Raw genomic sequence first — 10,292 nt, 5'->3', positions numbered from 1 at the left:
TGTCTGTGGGTCAGGAGTTCAGTGGTTTTGCTGTATGAGTCTGACTCAGTGTCATTTCACAACATTGTAATCTATGTGGGATGCAGTAATCTGAAGGCCTGATTGGGGCTGGAGGATCTGCCTCTAAAAATCCCTCACCGGCATGGTTGTCGGCTGGTGGCCTCCATTCCTTACCATGTGGATCTCTCCCTGGATGGCTTAAATCTTCTCACAACACACAGTTGGGTTTCCTCCAGAGAAAATTATCTAAGAGGAAGCCAGCAACATGGAAACCATGATGTCCTTTATGACCTAACTTTGTGACATGCCATCACCTCTGCTGTGTTCTATTGGTTACTTGGAACAATCCTGATATGACACAATAGAGGACTAGGCAAGAGCATCAATCCAGGAATTTAGGGCTCATGGGTGCCATCTTGGAGACAAGCTAGCACACCTGTAATGCTAGAAGCTGAACCCAGGAGCACCAGCAGAGGCTGTAGATTCTGGTGATGTCTCAAACACTCTTCCTGTGATCTTGATACAGTAACAAAATTTCTGGGTACCCTGAAAATGGAAAGAATAAGTTTCAACCAGGTGAATGATTAGGTGATGATGGTCACTTTGAAGTAACATGAGCCTGGCCGTGCAAATCCAGCAATGTGTTCTTGGAAAAAAATCACTGCCCTTCTCTAGGCCTTGGTTTCCTCAGCTTCAAAAAGTGTATAATAATAACTGCTTTGGGCTGGGCGCAGTGGCTCATGCCTCTAATCCCAGCACTTTGGGAGGCTGAGAAGGGCAGAGCACAAGGTCAGGAGTTCCAGACCAGCCTGGCCAATATGGTGAAACCTGTCTCTACTAAAAATACAAAAATTAGCCAGGCGTGATGGCTTGCACCTGTAGTCCCAGCTACTCAGGAGGCTGAGGCAAAAGAATCACTTGAACCCCGGAGGCAGAAGTTGCCATGAACCAAGATCGTGCCATTGCACTCCAGCCTGGGCGACAGAGTGACACTCCATCTCAATAATAATAATAATAATAATAATAATAATAGCTGCTTTGGTCAGTTCTTACAGGGGTTCAAGGTTACATATGTAAGATACAATTATTTAGCAATTGATAAATGGTAACTATTTTAAAGAATATTGCATATTGGCCGGGCATGGTGGTTCATGCCTGTAGTCCCAGCACTTTGGGAGGCTGAGATGGGCGGATCACAAAGTCAGGAGATCGAGACCATCCTAGCTAAGACAGTGAACTCCTATCTCTACTAAAAATACAAAAAATTAGCCAGGCGTGGTGGCACACACCTGTAGTCCCAGCTACTTGGGAGGCTGAGGCAGGAGAATGGTGTGAACCCAGGAGGTGGACCTTGCAGTGAGCGGAGATTGCACCAGTGCACTCCAGCCTGGGCAACAGATCAAGACTCCATCTCAAAAAAAAAAAAAAAATGCAAATTTTGTGATATTGCCTGGTAACCATCTGAGTTGATAGACGTATTTCAGTTTTCGGAAAGAAATATTTAAATTAGTAAGAAGGTAAACCTTTCTCATTTAATAACTGATATACCATATTTCATAAAACTAAGAAAATAGAAAAAACTATCCATTGTCCTACAACTCTAATGCAATGTCATCACCGTCCTTCCTTCCAGCTTTCTTTTCCATGCATTTCCCATAACTGAAGTCAGAGTGTACATAAAAGTTTGCTTTCTGCTTCTTTCTCTTTATATCTTAATATAGAAACTTCTAACAGAGTTTGACACGGACATTTGCCCCAGTGTGTCATGCTCAGAGGAATGACTCATAGGTCCTAATGAGAGGTAAGCACTGGAAAAGGAGGGGAAATTCCATAGGTCAGCAAGGCTGCATCAGGATCAGCTGAAGTTCTGAGAGCAGATCTCATGGAGAGAATCAAAAGCTAACTAGGGGAAACAGTAGGAGTCACTAAGAGATTCTGGAAGTTGTCTAGGGATGAAAGTTGCTTAACGACTCTCTGACTCAGTTCATCTTCTATACATCAAAGATGTTACATGTCCCTACCTTTATAGGGCTGCCGGGAGGCTTCATGAAGTTCCTGCCTGTAAAGTTCCAGGCACAAAGTAAAGATGTTGCTATTAAAATGGTAAGATGTGGCTGGGCGCAGTAGCTCATGCCTGCAATCTCAGCACTTTGGGAGGCCGAGGCGGGTGGATCACGAGGTCAGGAGTTCAAGATAAGCCTGGCCAAGATGGTGAAACCTCATCTCTACTAAAAATTAGCCAGCGTGATGGCGGGCGCTGCTCGGGAGGCTGGGACAGGAGGATTGTTTGAATCCAGGAGGCAGAGGTTGCAGTGAGATGAGATCGCGCCACTGCACTTCAGCCTGGGTGATGAGGTGAGACTCCATCTCAAAAAACAAAAAACAAAACAAAGCAAATGGTAAGATGCAATGCATCAGGGTCTGGGATTTTCCCAAGTGTTTAGCAGCCTAGGAATTCTCAACAGACTTCTGAAACATAATTTATGCCCTAAAATGTTGATGACTAATATCTATGATATAGGAAAGTCTGTCTGGATATCAAGTCAGTGTGGGTTTGATCATTCATTTCAACCATTGGAAACAAACCCCAATGTCTCGAGGAGCCAGGTGGGTCACCTAAGGTTGCAATGGCAGGAGGGTGTACCACCTAGAGAGCACAAGCCCTCCTCAAAAGAGAAGCTGTTTCTGGGTTCATTGTTGCCCTATGTAAGTGTGGACCAGGGTTGCTGTTTGACGTCTACAGAGCATTATTTCAACATTCATCAGATTTAATGCACTATGATACCACATAAGCAAGGTGATGCTACTAGGGTAGGTTTTAGAAATTTACACACACACAAGTCTGCTAAAGTAGTTAGGGTGAAGGATTCCTAGCTCTGGGAGAAAGGTTACATTTTTTGCCTTATCCCCAGCTCCCCAGCTATTGGGGTTATTTGAATTATTTAACCTTGACCTGTTGGATTAGTCCATTCTCACACTACTAATAAAGACATATCTGAGACTGGGTAATTTATAAAGGAAAGAAGTTTCATTGACTCACAGTTCTACATGGCTAGGGAGGCCTCAGGAAACTTACAATTATGGTGGAAGGGGAAGCAAACATGTCCTTCTTCACATGGTAACAGCAAGGAGAAGAATGTAAGCTGAGAGAACGGGAAAGCCCCTTATAAAACCATCAGATCTCGTGAGAACTCACTATCATGAGAATAGCATGGGGTCAATCACCCCCATGATTCAATTACCTCCTACCAGGTCCCTCCCGACTCACATGGGGATTATGAGAACTACAATTCAAGATGAGATTTGGGTGGGGACACAGCCAAACCCTATCACCTGTATTTAATTTACACAATAAAATACATTTAATTTATAAATTAGGTTAAAAGTACACATTGACACATGAAAGGTTTCAAGAAATCCTATACTAGAGCAAAGAAACTCATTTAACTGTATTCAGCCCCTTGTTTCTCACAGTATTTCATTCAAAAGCTTTCTTTTCTTTTTTTTTTTTTTTTTTTTTGAGACAGATTCTCGCTCTGTCACCCAGGCTGGAGTGCAGTGGCCAGATCTCAGCTCACTGCAAGCTCCGCCTCCTGGGTTTACACCATTCTCCTGCCTCAGCCTCCCGAGTAGCTGGGACTACAGGCGCCCGCTACCTCGCCTGGCTAGGTGTTTTTTGTATTTTTTAGTAGAGACGGGGTTTCACCGTGTTAACCAGGATGGTCTCGATCTCCTGACCTCGTGATCCGCCTGTCTCGGCCTCCCAAAGTGCTGGGATTACAGGCTTGAGCCACCGCGCCCGGCCTCAAAAGCTTTATTTTCCATATAAAATGTATGAATGCCTTACAGAGCACACTTTGGAAAAGGATGACTGACTTTTAGAAGGAAGACCCAAACAAACCGGTCAACAGAAATGGAGTGCTGCTCTAGTGCCATGCCCGAGACACCTGCCAATAGTCCTCTGCCACTCGCCATCCCTGCATCAGCATCTGGGACATGGTCATTACACTTGACAGCTTGTCACTCCACCTCTCCTCACTCCTCAGCTCACAGAAAAGAGATTTGTGAAATACCAGCTCTGGTCTTGGTAAATATTTGTTTCCCCTGGCACCCTGGAAAAGGCATTTTTAAAACTCTTCCTACACTTTCGGTGTGGCAGCAGCTTTATCAGTATGTGAAGACAGAGCGATGATGTGGCTTGGATACTTGACATTTTGTATTGTTGCAAAGTGGCAAATTGCACTGAGCTGTAAATACACTATAAATGGTGTTGTGCTGAATTATAAAGACAATTAGCATATTTCTTCCTTGTTTCTCATTTATCTTTTAGTTTGTAAACATGGAAAGCAGAGTGCGGTAAGCTTTACATGCCTTATCTGTAAAATGAGCACAGTGATACTTACGTTACAGACTTTTGTAAGCCAGAATTTTAAAAATGTTAAACTACCTAAGATAGTATAAAAAACATAGCAGCATCCAATAAATGACAATTCTTAGTATTACCTCCACACCTCCTGATAACATTAAACTCTTGGAGGATGGAAGAAAGCATGGATGTGAAGCACATACAATCACTAGAGGAAATCAGAATATTGCAATGTTTGGGGTTCCTTGAAAGTTTTTAAAGCGTGTAAGGGTCCTTAGACATGATCTTTTACAGATGAGAACGAGATGAAATGAGATTGATAAAAATTAATCAATTTGCCCACGTTTTGCACAGGAGCATAAATTACCAGCAGACAACATCTGGATTCCATACTAAGAACAAGCATCTCACTACAAAGTTACAAACTGAACATGCCTCATGCCTAAAGTGCACACACCTATTATCAATCTTCACTTTGCATGGTCCCAAAGATTCTGTAACTTTCACAAATTTGCATATTTAATAACAAATTTGAACTTTTGGGCTACTGAGTCATGTGCTGCAAATGTCACCGGTCCTTTGTTTAAGTCTCTGCGTGTATTTCAGTCAGCAGGTTTTCTTCATTACGCACTGCGTTTTCTGTCCATCAGGCAGCAAAGCATCAGCGCATCCCACCACCAGATGGCGCCAGACCCACTTGTGGAGGCTCTGGGGTCGCCATCAGCTTGGGACTAGAAGCTGACGAAAAACGAGAAGTTTCATTTCCGGGTTCCATTTAAACGTTCATCCTGGGCCATAAAAGCAGATGAATTAGATATGCCATTATCCTGAATATATATATTTATATTTTATTTTATATATATATATAGAGAGAGAGAGAGAGAAAGAGAGAGATAGACAGAGTCTCGCTCTGTCACCCAGGCTGGAGTGCACTGGCGGGATCTCAATTCACTGCAACCTCCGCCTCCGGGTTCAATCGATTCTCCTGCCTCAGCCTCCTCAGTGGCTGGGATTACAGGCACGCACCACCACATCCGGCTAAATTTTGTATTTTTAGTAGAGACGGGGTTTTACCATGTTGGTCAGGCTAGTCTCGAACTCCTGAGCTCGTGATCCACCAGCCTTGGCCTCCCAAAGTGCTGGGATTACAGGCGTGAGCCACCGCGCCTGGCCTATCATGCATATTTGAACTTATTTGAGTTTAATAAAAACAGAGCAGAGAGAGAAATGGCTGGCAGACCAGCAGCTCTGAGCTCTCATGTAAGGCTTAGCGGAGAATCCTGACCCACAGTCCAATCTCCAAGCTCTACACATCTCACCAACAAAACAGGAAGCCAACACATTCTGAATCTTCTTTCCAAGATAAAGGCGACCTTTTATAGTATTTTTTTTTCCAGAGACAACGGAAGCTGAAAAATAATTGCTGAGGAAGGAGGAACTTTTCTAGAAGAACTTAAATCCGAAAGGCTATGGGATAGTAATGAGAAGTGGAGGAGAACAAAAAAGGCATGGAAAGTAAAATCAGGAGGCAAAACAAACGTTTTAGAACAGCCAAGTGTGGGGAGTTGGAAAGTGAAGCTCTGAGTAGAAACCAGAGTTAAAAAATTTCAGAGCTGGAAGGGGCCTTATGAGGAAGCAGAATTGGGCCCGAGGACTAAATAGTTGCCAAAAACCACACAGGCAATTAGTGGCAGACAAGAGAGGACCTTCCTTTTTGCTAACCAGGGCTCTTTCCATTGAAACATGTGGCCCTCTCACTATGTAACTAAAAACCTTTCACAAAATCCAAGTAAACACAGAGAAACATCCTCTCTTCTGTCTTCACTGCTTTCTCTGCCCACACCTGCACATGTGCACACACAGCCACAATTACAACAATACAGGAAATTGAAGGAAGCCATCTGAAACTTCAACGTCGGGCACAGCCGCCACAGATAACATATCAAATGCAAGGCTAGAAATCAGCACTGTTCACATTCACACAGGAAGCCCGACTCAAGCTGTTTGACCCTATTTAGTAATCAGTTCCATACTCACAAGAGAATGCCAGAACAAAAACAGAAGGAAAAGAAAAAAAATAACTCCAACCCTCCTTTTCCTTTGGAAGAGGATTTATACCAAGAAGTTTAAAGAGAGGCCCAGCTGGTTTATAGAATTTTGCAGGAAATTTGGGGACCTCTGTGATGCCATTGTCTTCCCTGGCCCAGGAAAGTAGCCATACCAAGGCAGTTATGGGGATAATTCAAACAAATCAAAGCCGTATTTCACCTCAATTGTGCTTATACTTTAGGCAAAAGTATTTTGGACCTAAATATTTCCGATAATCATCAGATGCATCCTGGCCTCATGGGAAATGCTGAGAAAATCTATGGGGCTACTATCCACTTACTAGCTCTGTAACCTTGGGTAACTTACTTAACTGTTCTGAGCCTCTTCCTTCCTCTACCAAAATGAGATTGATCAACTATTGCCTTCCAGAATAGTTCTGAGGTGAAAATGAGAGTCAATGTTCTATGGCATGAAGACACACCAGGAAATATTAGCCGTTTCTTTCAGACATATATGTATATTTAGTAATTATTAAATATTTAATATATATTTATATATATTAAATTTTAGACAGTATTATATATAATTATATAAAAATTATGTATAGTAAATATTACATATATATTTAAGTTTTACACACACATATATATATATATATATATTTTTTTTTTTTTTTTTTTTCCTGAGACAGGGTCTCCTTCTGTCACCCTGACTAGAATGCAGTGGCAGAATCATGGCTCACAGGAGCCTCAACCTCCCTGGGCTCAGGTGATCCTCCCACCTCAGCCTCCCAAGTATCTGGGACTACAGGTGTGACACCACACACAGCTAATTTTTGTATTTTTTGTAGAGACGAGGTTTCACCATGTCGCCCAGGCTGATCTTGAACTCCTGGAGTCGAACGATCCACCTGTCTCAGTCTCCCAAAGTGTTGGGGTTACAGGGATGAGCCACCACGGCCGGCCCCATTTAATTTTTCTATTTTGTTTAATTTGTGTGGACTTGGGCCTCAAAGAGAAAAGTGAGAGGAAAATGCCTCGTGTACAGTGGAGCCACTGGCGAGTTCTCTTAGGCCTAATCTACATCTGAAGTTCTCAAATATTTTGGTCTCAGAACCCACCTACTTTCTTAAAAATTGAGGATTCCAAATGGCTTTTGAAGTGTGGCTTATTGATATTTACTATATTCACAAATAATACTCAGGGTTGGGCACGGTAGCTCACACCTGTAATCCCAGCACTATGGGAAGCCGAGGTGGGCAGATCACTTGATGTCAGGAGTTCAAGACTAGCCTGGCCAACATGGAGAAATTCCATCTCTACTAAAAATAAAAAAATTAGCTGGGCATAGTGGTGCACGCTTGTAATCCCACCTAGTTGGGAGGCTGAGACAGGAGAATCGCTTGAACATGGGAGGTGAGGTCGCAGTAAGCTGAGATCGTGCCACTGCACGTTAGCCTGGGTGACAGAGTGAGACTCAATCTCAAAATAAAATAAATTAAATAATAATACTGGGGAAGTCTTAAATTATTTATTCATATAAAAGTAAAAGTAATATATTATATGTTAATATAAATAACACAGTTTATGAAAAATGCATTTTCCAAAACAAAACAAAAATGTGGTGAGGAGAGTGATGTCATTTACAGTTTACAGATCTCTTTAATGTCTAGCTTAATAGAAAACAGCTGGATTCTCATATCCACTCCGCTTCTACACTCAGCCTGTTGTAATAACTTGTTTTAGTGGAAGTTCGTGAAGAAAAATCAGCCTCTGTGTAGGGGAGAAATATTTTAATAGCTTTTTCAGGTATTGGTGCTTCTGGTGTGATACTATACCTAAGTTCCGTAAGTACTAGTTTCTTAGAAGTTAATTTCAGTGTGGAATCTGCAGCCTTAACAATGGAGTTTTGTGCAACTTTAACAATGGACTTTTTCTTCTGTTACAGGAATTCCACTGATTTATTCTGCACTTTGAATACATTTTATCTATGCATGATTTTGTAACATTTGGAAGATACTGGTTCACTGAGTTATATAGATCTTTCAATTTCAACGAATTTTTTTATACAACGTCAAAAATCATTTTTTAACAATATTACCACCAATCTCATCAGAATAGTCTCTATAAGGAAACTGTCAAGCTCACTGTGATAGACATAAGTTTTCTATAGTTTTTATTTTCTCTTGAGTTCAGATTTTATCTTTGGCAACAGATACTCTTTGTTATTTTACTTGAGGTGACAATCTCACTTTATTCATTTTTGAGAAAGCATTTCTGAATTTCTCAAAACATGACTCCCAACATAGCAATGAAGGGACAGCCACCTGGTGATATTGCTCCTAATATCCACAGAAGCAGCGTATGATATTACTCCCAATATTGCAGGGAGGGTACAGCTCTTCTGTGATATTGTTCGTAGTATTCGGAGGGGGAGAGCATGACAATAATTCCAGTATCGCAGGCTGTGTTCACCTACCCTGTGATATTGTTATGAGTATCCTAGAAGGGAGAGGATGATATTACTCCCCATAGAGCAGGAGGTGTACACCCAGCCTGGGATATTGTTCCTAATATCCATGGAGGGGAGAGGCTGATATTACTCCCAATATGCCAGGGAGTGAACATCCACCCTGTGATATTCTTCTTAATATTTCAAGGCCAAGAGGTTGATATTACTCCCAGTATCGCAGACACTGTACACCCCTGTGTGATACTCTTCCTGATATCCGGAAGGGGAGAAGATGGTATTAATCCCCATATCGCAGGAGGTGAACACCCACTCTGTGATATCTTTCCTAATATGCAGGGGGAGAGAGGATAATTTCATTCCCAATATTGCAGAAGATGTACACGTCCCCCCGTGATATTGTCCTCAATATTCCAAGGCACAGAAGATGATATTACTCCCATTATCACAGAAAATGTACACCCCCCAGTGATGTTGTTCCCATGACCCAGGAGGGAAGAGGATGACATTACTTTCAATATGGCAGGGGGTGTACACGCCCCCGGTGATACTGTTCCTAATTTCCACCTGGGAGAGGATGATATTACTCCCAATATCGCAGGGGTCAAAAACACTCCTTTGATATTGTTCCTAATATCCAGGTGGGGAGAGGATGATATTCCTCCCTATATTGCAGAGGGTGTACACTTGCCTTTGATACTGTTCGTAATGTCTAGAGGGGGAGATGATATTACTCACAAAATCATAAACACGCTGTGTGTCCACCGTGGATCCTACGTTGAATTGTCTATTAATTTTAATGTCCTAAAATTTTAATAACCCTAAGGGGTCACCATTTTAGATGAAATTATACCAGGAGATTCCTCTAAGGCCAAGAGCATCCAGCTGCTCCCCTGAGAGACTCTACCCCCTACCTCAGGCTGTCCTTGGAGATGAGATGACCCTGGGGCTGATACTCACTAGACCCTCCAATAGACATGGCCACTGTGGGTATCCTGGGTCATCCCCAGACAGTTCTAAAATGCCAGGACTAGGAAAAGACAGGAGTGTGGCTGAGGACACAACGCCCTGTAAAGTTTTCACGGGGCGACCTCAACCTAAAGACATTTTGGTAATATGTACACTTAGGAAAGATGAAAAGAAGAGAGGTACAAAGATTTTTTTTTTACAGTCGAGTGTCAGATGATTTAGTCTCCGCTTTCCTCTCATGTAAAATGTTTGGAAACAGAAAAATATTTTGGCCAAGGTGGCTCACGCCTGTATTCCCAGCACTTTAGGAGGCCGAGGTGGGCGATCAGTTAAGGTCAGGAGTTCGACACCAACCTAGCCAACATGGCAAAACCCTGTCCCTACTAAAAATACAAAAATTAGCTGGACGTCGTGGTGGGCGCCTATAAGCCCAGCCACT

Source organism: Macaca mulatta, chromosome 2 (assembly GCF_049350105.2).
Source record: "Macaca mulatta isolate MMU2019108-1 chromosome 2, T2T-MMU8v2.0, whole genome shotgun sequence".
NCBI classification, from domain to species: Eukaryota; Metazoa; Chordata; class Mammalia; order Primates; family Cercopithecidae; genus Macaca; species Macaca mulatta.
Note: the sequence above shows the minus strand (reverse complement) of the source record.